At 33.7% G+C, this 15,446-nt stretch overlaps 1 long non-coding RNA gene across 1 annotated transcript; it reads right to left on the reverse strand.

Moving 5' to 3' along the window:
• Window positions 1–7,777: 7,777 nt before the first annotated feature.
• LOC141546986 (uncharacterized) lies at window positions 7,778–15,211 on the reverse strand. Its single transcript, XR_012483483.1, has 3 exons — window positions 15,045–15,211; window positions 10,296–10,461; window positions 7,778–8,222 (listed from the first exon to the last, which is right to left on the reverse strand). It is a non-coding gene; the product is annotated as an uncharacterized LOC141546986 (long non-coding RNA).
• Between the last annotated feature and the right edge of the window lie 235 nt (window positions 15,212–15,446).

Consider the following 15,446-nt stretch of genomic DNA (forward strand, 5'->3'; position numbering starts at 1 on the left):
TGTATGTGCCAAAATGTTTGTGGCAGCTCTTTTTGTTGTAGCTAGAAACTGGAAGATGAATGGATGTCCATCAGTTGGAGAATGGTTGGGTAAATTGTGGTATATGAAGGTTATGGAATATTATTGCTCTGTAAGAAATGACCAGCAGGAGGAATACAGAGAGGCTTGGAGAGACTTACATCAACTGATGCTGAGTGAAATGAGCAGAACCAGAAGATCACTGTACACTTCAACAACAATACTGTATGAGGATGTATTCTGATGGACGTGGAAATCTTCAACATAAAGAAGATCCAACTCACTTCCAGTTGATCAATGATGGACAGAGGTAGCTACACCCAGAGAAGAAACACTGGGAAGTGAATGTAAATTGTTAGCACTAATATCTGTCTGCCCAGGTTGCATGTACCTTCGGATTCTAATGTTTATTGTGCAACAAGAAAATGATATTCACACACATGTATTGTACCTAGACTATATTGTAACACATGTAAAATGTATGGGATTGCCTGTCATCGGGGGGAGGGAATAGAGGGAGGGGGAGTAATTTGGAAAAATGAATACAAGGGATAATATTATAAAAATATATATATATATAATTAAAAAAAAAAAAAAAGAAATGACCAGCAGGAGGGATACAGAGAGGCTTGGAGAGACTTACATCAACTGATGCTGAGTGAAATGAGCAGAACCAGAAGATCACTATACACTTCAACAACAATACTGTTTGAGGATGTATTCTGATGGAAGTGAAAATCTTCAACATAGAGAAGATCCAACTCACTTCCAGTTGATCAATAATGGACAGAAATAACTACACCCAGAGAAGGAACACTGGGAAGTGAATGTACATTCTAAGAGAGGAAAAAAATATTCCAGAGATGAGGAATAGCCTTAAAAAAAGGAAAGGAATGAAAAAGGAAAAGAAGATGAAATGTTGTATTTAAGGAATGGAAAATAGATTAGTTTGACTATAACAGTAGAGTTTGAATTTAATTCTAGAAACAATGAAGAATCACTGAAACTTCTTTAGCAAAGGAGTGACACAGTCATATATGGACTTAAGGAATATTTATTTGTCAGGAAGAAACTGAAGGGAGACCACTTAGAATACTATTGAAATAGTTTAGTAATGAGTTAAAATGAATTTAGTAATGAGTTAAAATAGCTAAAGTAATGAGATCATGGTCTAAGGTCATTTCTATGTAAGTAAAGACAAGGAAGATTGATTTGAGAGATATTATGAAAATGGAATTTAGAAAACTTGGCAATTCATTGGATTGAGGAGAACAGGATGGATGAGAGCAAACTTGTGAGGATGATGCTTGGGTTGCCTAGATGATTTGGAAGAATGAAGATGTTTTGGCCATCTAAAGAGAGATGTCCATAAAGCATTAGTGATATTGGACTGGATGTGATAGAGTAGGGATGTAAAAATCCAGGAAGGAAAAGCTATTCAGAAGCAGGGGCTAGCAACAGTATCAATGCTGCAGAGGGCTTTTGAGAAGGATGAATAATGAGAAAATATCATATGAGTTAGCAATAAAAAAGGAATTGTTGATGTTGGAGAAAGAGCTTCTATTTGAAGAATGGATGTGGAAACCATATTGCCAGAGGATGAGAGGTGACTGGAGGTGGGAAACAGCAGGGAAAAAATGTAGGCTACTAGGATTTTAGCAATCGGGATGCAAAAGAGGAAAGGGATATAGATTCTTAAGGGAGACATTTGGATTCAGAACAGTGATGATCTGGGAAAATAAGAAAAGGAAAGGAAGGAGAGAGAAGGGGGAAAGGGAATGAAGGAAAGAACAGAAAGAAGGAAGGGAGGAAGGAAATAAGAATTCATAGAGCATTTCCTGTGTGGCAGGTATTGTGCTAAGTACTTTACAAATTTTATCTCATTTGATCCTCACTACAACTTTACAAGAAATCTGAGTCAATAGGTTGGTAGAAGAGAAACAAAAAATAGTGAGGAAAATAACACAGTAAAACAGAATAGGCCAAATGTTAAGAGAGGCATCATATGAATTACAAAACAATAAACATCATATCTTTTTTAAAGATGGCATTTTCTTATTTTATTTATTTAATCTTTTCCCCCAGTTACATTCAGAACAATATTTTTCATTTGTTTTTAAGATTTTTGAGTTCTAGGTTCTCTCCCTTATTCCCACCCATAATTATCTTCCTTTTTTTTTTTTTTTTTTTTTTTTTTTTGCTGAGGCATTTGGGATTAAGTCACTTGCCCAGAGTCACACAGCTAGGAAGTGTTAAGTGTCAGAGATCAGATTTGAACTCAAGTCCTTCTGACTTCAGGGCTGGTGCTCTATCCACTGTATCACCTAGCTGCCCCATTCCCAACCATAATTAAGAAACCACATGTGAAGTTATACAAAACATTTCCATAAAAGTCAAGTTGTGAAAGAGAACATAGATCTCCCACCCTAACGAAAAATAAAAAGCTTCAAGAAAAATTAAATTAAAAATAAATAGGCAGATGGAAAGAGAAATAGAAAATGGTTTTATCTATATTCAGACTCAATCAGTTCCTTCTCTGGGTATAGATAATATTTTTTATCATAAATCCTTCAGAGTAGGTGTGGATGATTGTACTACTGAGAATAACAAGTAAAATTTATAGCTGTTCATTCCAGAACATTGCTATTATTTTGCATACACTATATTTCACTTTGTCCAAGAAGGACTTGTCAGGTTTTTTTTTTTTTCCTTGAGAGCTTCCTGCTCATCGTTTCCCAAAGAACAATAATATTCTATCAGAAACTTTCTCCAATTTTTTTTACTATTACTATTGCTAATTGTATTTTCCCTCATTTATTCTCTCTCTCCTTTCACTCTGTCCCTCCTCAAAACACTGACCACTCCCTTCCCTAATATGCCCTCTTTTATCACCCACCTTCCTTCCCATATTCCATTCCCCTCCTATTTTCCTGCAGGATAAGAAAGATTTCTATATCCCTATTGAGTGTGTATGTTACTTCCTGTTTGAGCCAATTCTGATAAGAATAAGGTTCACTTACTCACCCTCTCCTCTCCCTCTTCCCCTCCACTGTAAAAGCTTATTTTTGCCTCTTTTTATGGCAGATATTTTGCACCTTTCCACTTCTTCCTTGCTCTTTCTCCTAGTACATTCTTCTCTCACCCTTTAATTTCATCATTTAAAAAAAAAAAAAAAAAGAAAATATCCCTTCATATTCAACTCATACTTGTGTCCTCTGTCTATATATACTCCTAACTGCCACAATAATGAAAATGTTTCCAATGAATTATGAGCATCATCCTCCCACAAGGAATATAAACAGATAAACCTTATTAAATCCCTTATGATATCATTTTCCTGTTTATCTCCTTAAGCTTCTCCAGAGTCCTATCTTTGAAAATCAAATTTTCCATTCAGTTCTGGTCTTTTCATCATAAATGCTTGAAAATGCTCTATTTCATTGAATGACCACCTTTTCCTCTGAAGAACTATACTGTTTTGCTATATAGGTGATTCTTGATTGCTCATTGGAATATTTTATCCCAAGCTCTCTGGTCCTTTAACTTAGAAGCTGCTAGATTTTTGTGTTATCCTGAGTGTGGCTCCACTATACTTGAATTGTTTCTTTCTGGGTGCTTGCAGTACTTTCTTCTTGACCTGGGAGTTTTGGAATTTGGCTATAATATTCCTGGGATAGACATCATATCTCAATACTTGCAGAAAAAGCTTATAGCACCAGATTCCTATTAAAACTCCTAGAAAATATAAGAATAAACAGAGCTTTCCTTAAAATATTAAGTAATATTTATCTAAAACTTTCAGCAAGCATTATCTGTAGTGGGGTTAAGTTAGAAGCCTTTACAGTTAGATCAGGGATGAAGCAAAGATGCCCGTTATCACTGCTATTAAATAATAGTGTATGAAAAATGCTAGCTGTAGTAATAAGAGAAGAAAAGCAAATTGAAGGAATTAAAATAGAAAATGAGAAAACAAAGCTATCTTTCTTGAAGATGATATGATAGTATATTTAGAGAATCCTTGAGAATCAACTAAAAATTATTTGAAATAATTAAAAACTTTTGCAAAGTTGCAATTTGCAAAATAAACCCATATAAATTAATAAATGAATTCTATATATTACCAACAAAATCAAGCAGCAAGAAATACAAAGAAAACTTTCATTTGAAATAACTATAGACAATAGAAGTCTACTTGCCAAGACAAATCCAAGAACTATATGAACACAGTTACAAAACACTTTTCACCAAATAAAGTCAGATCTAAAAAATTGGAAAAACATCAATTGTTTATGGGTAGACCAAGCTAATAAAATAACAATGACAATTCTACCAAAATTTATTTATTCAGTGCAATACTAACCAAACTACTAAAATTGTTTTATAAAGCTAGAAAAAATAATAACAAAAATCATCTGGAAGAACTAAAGATCAAGAATACCAAAGGAATTAATGGGAAAATGTGAAAGGAAATAGCCTCACTATACTAGATCTCAAAAACGTATTATAGAGCAGTAATCATCAAAGCAATGTGGTTCTGGCTAAGAAATAGTTGATGGATCATTGGAATAGATTATATATACAACACACTGCAATAAAAGACCACAATGAAGAGCCAAACTTTTAGGTAAATAATTCACTATTTGACAAACAACTACAGGGAAAGCTGAAAAACAGTTTGGTAGAAACTAGATGTAGACCAACACCTCAAACAATATACCAATACCTTGCAGGTTTTCTTTTGTTCTCTGCTGTGCATTTTTTTATTTTATTTTTCCTTTCTTTCTTCCCCTCTCCCCCTGCCTCTCCTAAGCAGCCTACAATTAAGCATAGATATATTTATATTTACCTACATAAACACACACACATATACACATATTCATATATCCTTCTCACACACATATGCATACATATGTATATGTTATCTCTTATTTTCTATGCCTGCTAACTTCTCTACTTTTACCTCTTAAATTCCCTTGCTATTACTTAATTCCCCCCCACTCCAAGAATCCCTCACATATTATTTCCCTCCACCCTTTGCCTCCCTTTTTTATCCCTTTCCCATTAGTCTACATACTTTACCCCACTCCCATTAACCTAAATATCCTTCTATACCCCCACCTTATTCTATTCCTTTTCCATTTTTTTTCTTTATAAATTTTAAAGAGTACTATACCCTTCTTGGTGTATATATATATAGATAGATATAGATATAGATAGATAGATAGATAGATAGATAGATAGATATAGATATAGATATGGATATAGATGTAGAGATATAGAGATAGATAGATAGATAGATATAGATATAGATATAGATATAGATATAGATATAGATATAGATATAGATATGGATATAGATGTAGAGATATAGAGATAGATAGATAGATAGATAGATGGGAGGGAGGGAGGGAAGGAGAGAGGGAGGGAAGGAGGGAGGGAGGGAGAGAGAGAGAGAGAGAGAGAAGAGAGAGAGAGAGAGAGAGAGAGAGAGAGAGAGAGAGAGAGAGAGAGAGAGAGAGAGAGAGAGAGAGAGAGAATTTCCTTTTTAATGCATTCCTTGATTTCAGGATAGGATTGTGAGTAAGATTTCAGAACTGCCAGCCTTCTTCCCCCAAGTAATTCCGCATAATTACTGTAATTTTCCTACATGTTTTTTTATAATCACATAATATTCCTCTTTACTCCAATCTTTAAACATAAAGTTTGTCCTTATTGAGTCCCTTGAAATCAGTCTTTGATATTTGCTCTTATATGTTAAATTTTCTATTGAGTTCAAATTTGTTTGCAACAAGATCTTCAAACTCTGATAATTCACTGAATATCCATTTTTTCTTTCAATATTATATTTAATTTTGCTGGATATAATATTTTCAGTCACAACCCCAACTGTTTTGATTGTTGATAATATAATATTCCAGGACCTGTGGTCTTTTACCATAGCTGGAAATAAGGTTTATGTGACTCTAATTGTGTCTCCAACATATTTGAATTGTCTTTTGTTGTTGCTTGTAAAATTTTCTCTTTAATCTAGGAGTTTGTTCCTGTATGTTTTCCTTGTAGGATCTCTTTCAAGTGGTGATCAGTAGATTTTTCTTTTGTTTTTACTTTCCCCTATTGTTTTGATTATATCTTGTATTATTGTATCTAGATTTTTTTTCAGAGGGGGTCATAGATTGCATATAGTCCAATTATTCTTACGTTTTCTCTTCTTGATTTGTTCTTTAGATCTGTTGTTTATCTTATCAGATGAAAAATAATTTCTTTAAAAGAATATGATCTTCAAGATTGTTGATTGGTGGAATAGATTGGATACACAATGTACAAAAGTAAATGACCACATTAATTGAGTATTTGATAAATCTAAAGACAAGCTTTTGGAGTAAGAAGTCAATATATGACAAAAACTTCTAGAAAAACTGGAAAGCAATCTGATAGAAACTAGACAGAGACCCACATCACATACAGTATATCAAGATAAAGTCAAAATGGGTACATGCTTTGAAAGAAGTGCCTTTCATGTTTATGGATAAGGAAAGAGTTTATGACCAAAAAAGAAACAGAAATCATCACAGGAAGTAAAATAAATACGTTTATAACAGTATAGGAAATTGAAAAGATTTTTATACACACAAAAACAATATAGTCAAGATTATCAAGAAAGCAGAAAATGATGAAAACCTTACTAAAAGTTACTCTGATAAAAACCTATTTCTTAAGTATATAATGAAATTTATGAAAATAAGAACTACTCCTCAATTAACAAATGCTTGAAAGATATGAATAGGTAGAAAAGGAAATGAAAGCTATCAGTGGTCATTATAAAAATGCTCTAAATCAATAATAAAGAAATGCAAATTAAAACAACTCTGAGGTATTACCTCAGATCTATTAAATTGGTTAAAATGACAGAAAAGGAAAATGATAAATGCTAGAGGGAGGTTGAATAATAGGTATTAGTGCACTTTGGGGGGACTTGTGAATGGTCTAATCATTCTGGAGAATAATTTGGAACTATGCTCAAAGGGCTATAAATCTATATATATCTTTTGACTCAGCAATATCACCCCGAGGTCTGTACCCCAAAGAGATCAAAGAAAAAGAGAAAGAACTTATATGCACAACAATATTTATAGCAGCTCTTTTTGTGGTTGCAAAAAATTGGAAATTGAGGAAATGCCTATCAGTTGGGGAATGATTGAACATGTTGTAACATATGATTGTGATGCAATACTATTGTGGTATAAGAAATGACAAACAGGATGATATTAAAAAAAACTGGGAAGATTTACATGAACTGATACAAAGCAAAGCAAACAGAACAAGGAAACATTGTACACAGTAAGAGAAATATTGTACAATGATCAGCTGTGACTTAGCTATTATCAGCAATACAATTGCTAATTCAATACAATGGATCAGCAATCCATAATTAAATAACTTTTCCAGAGTCAAGCAACTAGGGAATGAATGTATAAGGAAAGTTTTTAACTCAAATCTTTTTGATTCCAAGCCTCAACTGTATATATACTGAGTTACTTAGGTGATAATTCTAAAGGATTCATGATGAAAAATATAACCCACCTTCAGAGAGAGAACTGAACTCCAAGTACAGAGTGGAGCATTTTTTGAAATTTCTTTTATTTTCTTGCTTTATTATTGTAATTTTTTACAATATGGATAATATGGAATTATATTTTACATGACTTTACATCACATTATTTGCCTTCTCAATGAGTGGTAGAAGAACCAGGGTGGGAAAGAGGTTTAGAATTCCAATTTTAAAAATATAAAAAAGACATATGATCATCCTTATATGTAGCTGAGATGGAGTGAAGTTATACAAATCAAAGGGATTCAGGATGACATATTAGGAATCAAGGGTATTTGAGGAAGTTTTTTTCTAAACTCTCCATTTTTCCATGTCCTCTCCTCCCATATTAGAAATTTTATTTGACTTGACTTCAAGGTTATATTTGTGCCAAACAGGATGTCAAAGCGACCTTTCCCTTCAAGCAGTAGAGATTCACAAGAAGCCTTTTCAAAATAGAACCTGATCATTTGGTAGTCTGCCAAGGAGAGCTGAGGACCTTATGTACCTTTGGGATTTGCTGAAAGATCAAATTAATGTCCTCCCTTCTTTTCCCCCATTCTTAAATTTTTGATGCTCCAGAATTATCTTGATTGAAGGTATATTCCTACTGCTCCTTAAACCAGAGAAACAAAGCCTTAAGTCTGAGGTTTTTCTCTTCTCTTCATTTGCCATAACAGAAGCCCAGCAAAGGACCAGAAATACATGACTATACAATGCTGGGAGATGTAACTGCAGAAGATGAATTGACCATATCACAATATTGGAACCAGAGGACCTCCCTGCCATGGAATGCTCTGATGCTTTCCTATATCTCTTGGGAAAGGGTGAGACCTAAAAGTGAACGTCCTCTGGGAACTGAAGGGAGTGATAGGGTATTTTGACTATGCACCTGGCCATATTCTTTTCTCCATCGTGCATCTGTTTCCTGCAAAAAGCTGAGGTTATGGGGACAAAAAGCCTAACTGGAAAGATTAGGCAATGGCACTAACTTTAGCTGTCCTTGCCCACCACTGAAGGACTATACTTAAAAATGCAGAAGATGTATAAAAATAAAAAATAAAAAAACCACTGGTCAGGAAAACTCAGCTTCATGAGTTCAAATCTATGTGACCTTGGGCTTGGAATCAGGAAGATCTGCCCAAGTCAGACATTTACTAGCAATCATTTAACTGTTTTCCATAGTTTCCTCATCTCTAAAAGGGGGATAATCACACCTATCTCTCAAGGTTTCAAAGTGCCTTGCATATAGAAAATGCTATATAAATGTTAGTTTTGTCATTGCTATTGTTAACCTTGGATATTGCTTGCTTACTATATCTTGATATATCTGCTTGCATCTTATCTTCCCCTTTAGATTGTGAGCTCTTTGCTGGTTTTTGCCTTGTTTTGTATCTCCAGCACCTAGCACAGCACCTGGCACATAGTATATGCTTCATAAATATTTATTAGCTGATTAATTGAGGATCCTTTACCTTTAAAGCAACAGAGAAGACAGAATTCTCCAGGAAGCTCTAGCAGGAATCTAGACACTGTAATATTCACCTTGAACAAGTCCCCTTTGGGTGTTCTCATCTATTAAATGAATGGGCTGGGGTAGATTAGTGCCTCTTTCAGCTCAGAAAGTGCATGGTTCCCCAAAACACCAATTCTATCATGCTCTATGAAAACATGATTCCTCGGGTCATCTTGTATAGGATGACTTCTTCTCCCAAATGGATAACCCTTAAAAAGCAGACAAACAAACAAAAAAAAAACGCCCTTCCTGACAAGACATGTTCCAATAAAAGAATGGGAGGAAATAGTTTTACCCATAAAAATTCTCAAAATTTCCCCATTATATGCAAAGTTGCAATCTGGTTAGTAGGAGGAAGGAAGCATCAGATTCCTTAGGAGCAGAACTAACAACGCCTTAAGCGTACAGATGTGCAGATGATACAGAATAATTAATAGCACCCCAGGATCTTAGGGATGGAACAGAACCTAGAGTCCAGAGTTCATATACCTACAGGGGTCAGCTCAATGTTTTGCCTCTGAGCGTAGCCATATTCCTGTCCTTTGATATATTGAGTTAGCTTGAAAATATTTTGAACTTGCCCTTTCACATAAAATTATATGACCATTATTTCTAGGATGTGAGTTTCTCTTTAGAAGAAATAAATCAATAAAGATATATTAAGTGCTAATCATGTGTTGTGGTCAATTACAAATAATTATAATACTTAACATTTATATAATGCTTAATATGTGCCAGACACTGTGCTAAGAACTTCACAATAATTTTCTCACTGGATCCTCAGCATTACCTTGGGAAGTAGGTGATATTATTATCCCCATTTTACAGAGAAGGGAAACTGAGGCACACAGAGATTAAGTAACTCAGGATCGCACAAAGAATTAAGCAATCCTTTTTCCTCACGAAATATACATTCTAACAGGGGAGAGAACAGGCACATATATTAGTATAAATAGAATCAATATTGATTGAATAATCAGTTGGCTCAAAATAAAACAAAGAATACTAGAATCAAGAACATTATATGAAATGTGGATTTACATTTAGTCTTATTAACAACAAACTTTTATCAAGAATATTGTTTCTCAGGATATTGCTACCAATAGTATAAAATTATCATGATTACCAAAGCATTTAAAAATTAAGCTTTTACTGCCAAGCATGAAGTCTTACCTATAAAAACTTTTAAAGCTGCAAAACTAAAAGATGGAAACAGAATTTTCTTGTCATTTAAAAATCTTCCACATAGAGTTTCAATGGGTCTTGAATATATTTGTTCAGAATATAATAATGCAGCAGGGTATGATTAAGTTATGGCATCAAGGAAGATGGAGATTTCCTGGAAAAAATTCAACAAAAACCTTTATGTAATCTGGTAAGTGGGATTGAGAAATTGAATATCATAATTTAATAAACATAGCAAGCATTATATTTCTTCCGTTTGGATCTGCATGAGCATGAGCTCTTTCATTTATTATGGTCACTACATTGGAGTACTTAAATAAACTGAATTTCGAACTAGAGCTTTGAGTCTTCATAGAAATGAAGCTGGAACTTTCAGATGATTTAAGCATTAAGATGGAAGACTAGACTTTTTCTCCAATTATCACTAACTTTTAAAAGTCAACGGAGTGGGGGGGTATAAAAAGGAATTATTCATGAGAGATAAAACTATATTCACAGGAAAAGAAAGAAATCTACAAGATAGCATGGAATAGATCTTTAAAATTAAAAATCCTCATCCATAATGTTCTTCTCAAACACCACTCCCTTAGGTGTAAAAACCACAAGCAAGAATAAGTGTTGTATATATATAAACACAGTTATATGCCGAAAAAACTGAAAAAAAAAATAGAAGATCATTCTTAAAAACCATAAAATGCTCAAACAAATAGAAAATATCAAGTACAATTATAAACAATTATCTCAAAAAAAAAAAAAGAAATAGAACTAATTGTAAAAGAACTACAAAAACAATAAGTTGATGGTTGTTAGAGTAGACTCCTAGTTCTGATGGATTTATATTGTTATCACTACAGTTGTATTTGATACTTTCTGACCCCATTTGGACTTTTCTTGGCAGAAATACAGGAGTAGATTGCCATTTCCTTCTCCAGTTCATTTTACAGAAGAGGAAACTGAGTCAAATAAGGTCAAGTAATTGTCCAGGATCGCCCAGTTAATAAAGTCTCTGAGGTTGGATTTGAATTTTGGTTTTCCTGACTCCAGGCCTGGCATTCTATCCATTGTACTATAGGTATTATTATTATTAAAACAAAAAATATATAGAAAACTTTATCTCAGTGACTGAAAAAAAATTTGACAGAGTATGACATTTATTTATGCTAAAAGAATTCTAGAAAGCATAGACACAGAGAATTTTATTTTAAGAACTTATACAATAAAAAATGTTTATCTCCTAAAGCCCAAGGATGTGTACTAGAAGCTTTTCTAATAAATATAGCATAGCAAGGATGCTCTCTGTCTACCATACTTGATATGAATCTAAAGATTCTATCAATAACAACAAAAAACAAGGGAATTAAAGACATAAAATAGACAAAGAAGAAGCAAAACTATTCCTATTTGCTAATTGCATGATGTTTTACTTAGAAAATTCAAGGAAATTTATAAAGAAACTAATTGAGACAATTAATAAGACTACAAAATAACTCCTAAAAATCAACATTAATCCAAGAGGCAATACTAGAAAGGGAAATCCCATTCAAAATAACTACAAAATTCATAAAATATTTTGGAATATATTTATTAAAATACATGAAAGACAAAGTTTCTGTTACAAAATGTTCCTTAAAAAATAAAGAACACACCACCCCTAAAGTCAGAATCTGAGTTCAAATCTGGTCTCAGACATTTAATATTTTCTGGCTATGTGACTTTGGGCAAGTCACTTAACCCCACTTACCTCAGCAAAAAACAAAAAACAAAAACAAAAACAAAAAAACATTAAATTACTAGAAGAATATTCAATGCCCATGGACCTGCCAATATAATGAAAATGAAAATACTACTAAAATAAATTTACTGATTTTATTCTACACAAATAAAATTACCAAAGGGATAGTGTATAGAGCTAGATAAAATAATCATGAAATTCATTTGGAGAAATAAACAATTTAGAAAATCATGGAAAATAATGTAAAAGAGCCCAAAGAAAAGGTGAACGTCATTTTTAGGCTTTAAACTACATTATAATGGAACCACGAAAACCATTTGATAGGGGCAGGGAGGTCCGCCTTTATGGATGGTGTTGAGATTTGATAGGTGGAAGACAGGAACTTTGGTTGTGGGTGAAAGAACTGGTGAAGAGGATACCATATATGGTTGAGTTAACAAAAGAGAAGGAGGGAGGAAGGGAGGAAGGAAGGAAGGAAGGAAGGAAGGAAGGAAGGAAGGAAGGAAGGAAGGAAGGAAGGAAGGAAGGAAGAAAGGAAGGAAGGAAGGAAGGAAGGAAGGAAGGAAGGAAGGAAGGAGGGAGGGAGAACCAGGAAAATACCAACATATACAATGACTACAGCAAAGGAAATCAGACAAAGTAAAGTATTTAAGGCTGAATGCTCATGAAATGATAAAGATTACTTTTTGCTCCAAAGACAATAGTTATAGATATAGAACCTTGTTTATAGTCTTAGACTTGGTTAATGTATAGATTAATTTTGTTGAATGTTTTCTCTTTTTTTATTCTTTGTTATAAGGGCTAACTCTCTGGAATAGGTGAGGAGGGCATATGTCAGTGAATGGAAGATATATAAAAACATGGTGTCAAAAATATATTATAAAAAAGTTATTCAAACCTTCAAGTCAATTTGAAAAAAAAATCTTATTTTGGAGTGATATATTTTCTGGCACCAAATAAATAAAGTCAACCGCAAACATACAAACATACATACAAAAATTAGACAAGTTTTTTTTTTGGGAGTTTGAAGTTCTCTGACATTATGTTCACTTGGACAAGTCAGTTAATCTCTCTGAGTCGTGATTTATTCATCTATAGCAGGAGTGGGAAACATATGAACATACAAGGCTCACAAAATCATTTGCTAAGGTAACCATAGGCAATGATGAGCAGAAAGTTAGGTACAAGAACCTCCCACTGCTTGAGTTCTATAAGTTGATAATTTTATATGACCCATGATGTTATAAATATTCAAATGACCCTTGGTAGAAAAAAGCTCCCTTCCCTGAACTAAAGGAATGAGCAGAATAAACTAGAGAGTATATCTCCATATATATATATAAAATTATAAGTTAAAGTATATTTCAAAAGTCTATTCAATCACATTTCTCTCATTAATATTATTTTTAAAATTAATGAGAACCAAGAAAAAAACAAAATCAACTAAAAAAAGTGTTGATTTTAATTATATCACTTCTTTTATATGTTTAAATTTGTGTTTTATAGTGTATAGAGTATAGTTTTTGTATAATTTATAAATAAATATGCCATAACAGGGATGCATTTTAAAAATTTTTTGATAAGGTACATCATCAAAATATTTTGGAGACCACTGAAGGTATTGAGGTTGTTCCTTTTTATCAATTAGCACACTGTAACTCAGAAAGATTAACTGATTTGTTGGAGGTTATCCAAATAGTGGCAGAAATGAAATTAGAAAATTCAAACTCTGGAAAACTTAGATTAACTAGTACATTTTTGCTGTTGATTTAATCTATTTTTTTGGAGATGGGAAGCCTTCTCACCCCTAAATAAGACATTTTTTCAAATTAACTTGAATATCTGAATATAAGATGAACCCTTTGGTCCACTAAAGCAGCAATTTCACTTTACTTAAAGCTAGGCACAAGGAAGGTCAAATACTGGAGCATTAGCTATCCCAGGGCTGCAGCTGTCTTCCCCAAAATCCAAATTGAAAACAAGCTCACTCCTAGCGTTCTTAGAGAAATCAGTCAATATATTATAATAAGCATAGACTTGTTCAAGCTCAAGGATATTTTTTGTTCAGTTGTTTCAGTCATGTCTGTGAGCAATCTATAGAACTGTATTTCCATATTGGGACAAAGATTTAAGGCCATGTCAAATGATTTAGTTCAGCTGACTTAGTTCTACAAAGCAAGAAATTGAGACACTGAACTGAAAAACTGATGAAAATCAAACAAAACAAAACAAAACAAAACAAAAAACAAGCAGTGAGTTAAAGGTAATGGTCAGCACTGACATGCTTAATGAGTTCATTAATATTAACTAGTCCCCCCCCTCCCGAAAGGAGTTTTCTGTCATTTTTGAAAATGAGTTGTATGATAAGGGAGGGGGAACATGTCAAGGAGGAACATGCAATGGGAGGACCAAGAAATCTGTTAATTTCATCATCTCCAGCCCAAATAGGGGGAGTGGGAAGGAATTTTGGGCTTCAGGACAGCTAATAAAAGGCTCATACCTGCATCTATAAGCTGAGACCCATCCAAGGACCCCCCTTCCAGGTGGATCACCCGTTTCTTGCAAGAACTGAAATTAAACCAACTTCATACACTCCTGGTTCTTTTCACCATTGTACACATTTATAACAATGTCTGATTCTTCCTGACTCCGTTTGGGGTTTTCTTGACAAAAAAAAAAAAAAAAAACTAGAATAGTTTGCCATTTCCTTCTCCAATTCATTTTACCGATGAGGAAACTGAGGCAAATAGGATTAAGTGACTTGCTCAGGGTCACAGCTAGTAAGTGTCTGAGATCAGGTTTTCCTGACTCAGTCAGGTTCTTCATCCACTGTGCCATTTCACTGCCTCAAAAAGGTAGTTTATTGCTAAAATTTTGAGGTTGTTAAAGGACAAATCTTTACCAAGCTTCTCCTACTTTCTCCCCCTAAATTTGCCCTGGAACTGACACAGACACACACATATAGATTAATTTTCCCTAAAAGGTAATAAAGCCTTCCCCATTACCTGTTTCGCTTGGTCTTCTCAACAAAGATATAAGGTACCTGAGGCATTTAACTGATGCATTGAAAAAATCACAAGATGCATTACGGAAGATGCGTATTCAAATCCATCCTCAGACACTTACTAGGTGTGGAATTCTGGGCCAGTCACTTTGGTCAGGCTTAGGTTTCTCATCTGTAAAATGGGAAAAATAATAGCATCTTCTTTGCAGTTTTGTTGTGAGGATCAAATAAGAGCTCTGAAAACCTAGCCATTTGCACATCTCCTTACACAAAAGCATGAAGAAGTAATGGGATAATCAGAGGTCTCACAATACAGAGTTGAAGTAGTTCCCCAAATGATCAAGATGGGGAGAGAAGGATGTTTGTGAAAGAACTGAAAAAGTGAGGGATTGGAGGTCACAGG

This window comes from Sminthopsis crassicaudata, chromosome 6, assembly GCF_048593235.1.
Source record: "Sminthopsis crassicaudata isolate SCR6 chromosome 6, ASM4859323v1, whole genome shotgun sequence".
NCBI lineage: Eukaryota > Metazoa > Chordata > Mammalia > Dasyuromorphia > Dasyuridae > Sminthopsis > Sminthopsis crassicaudata.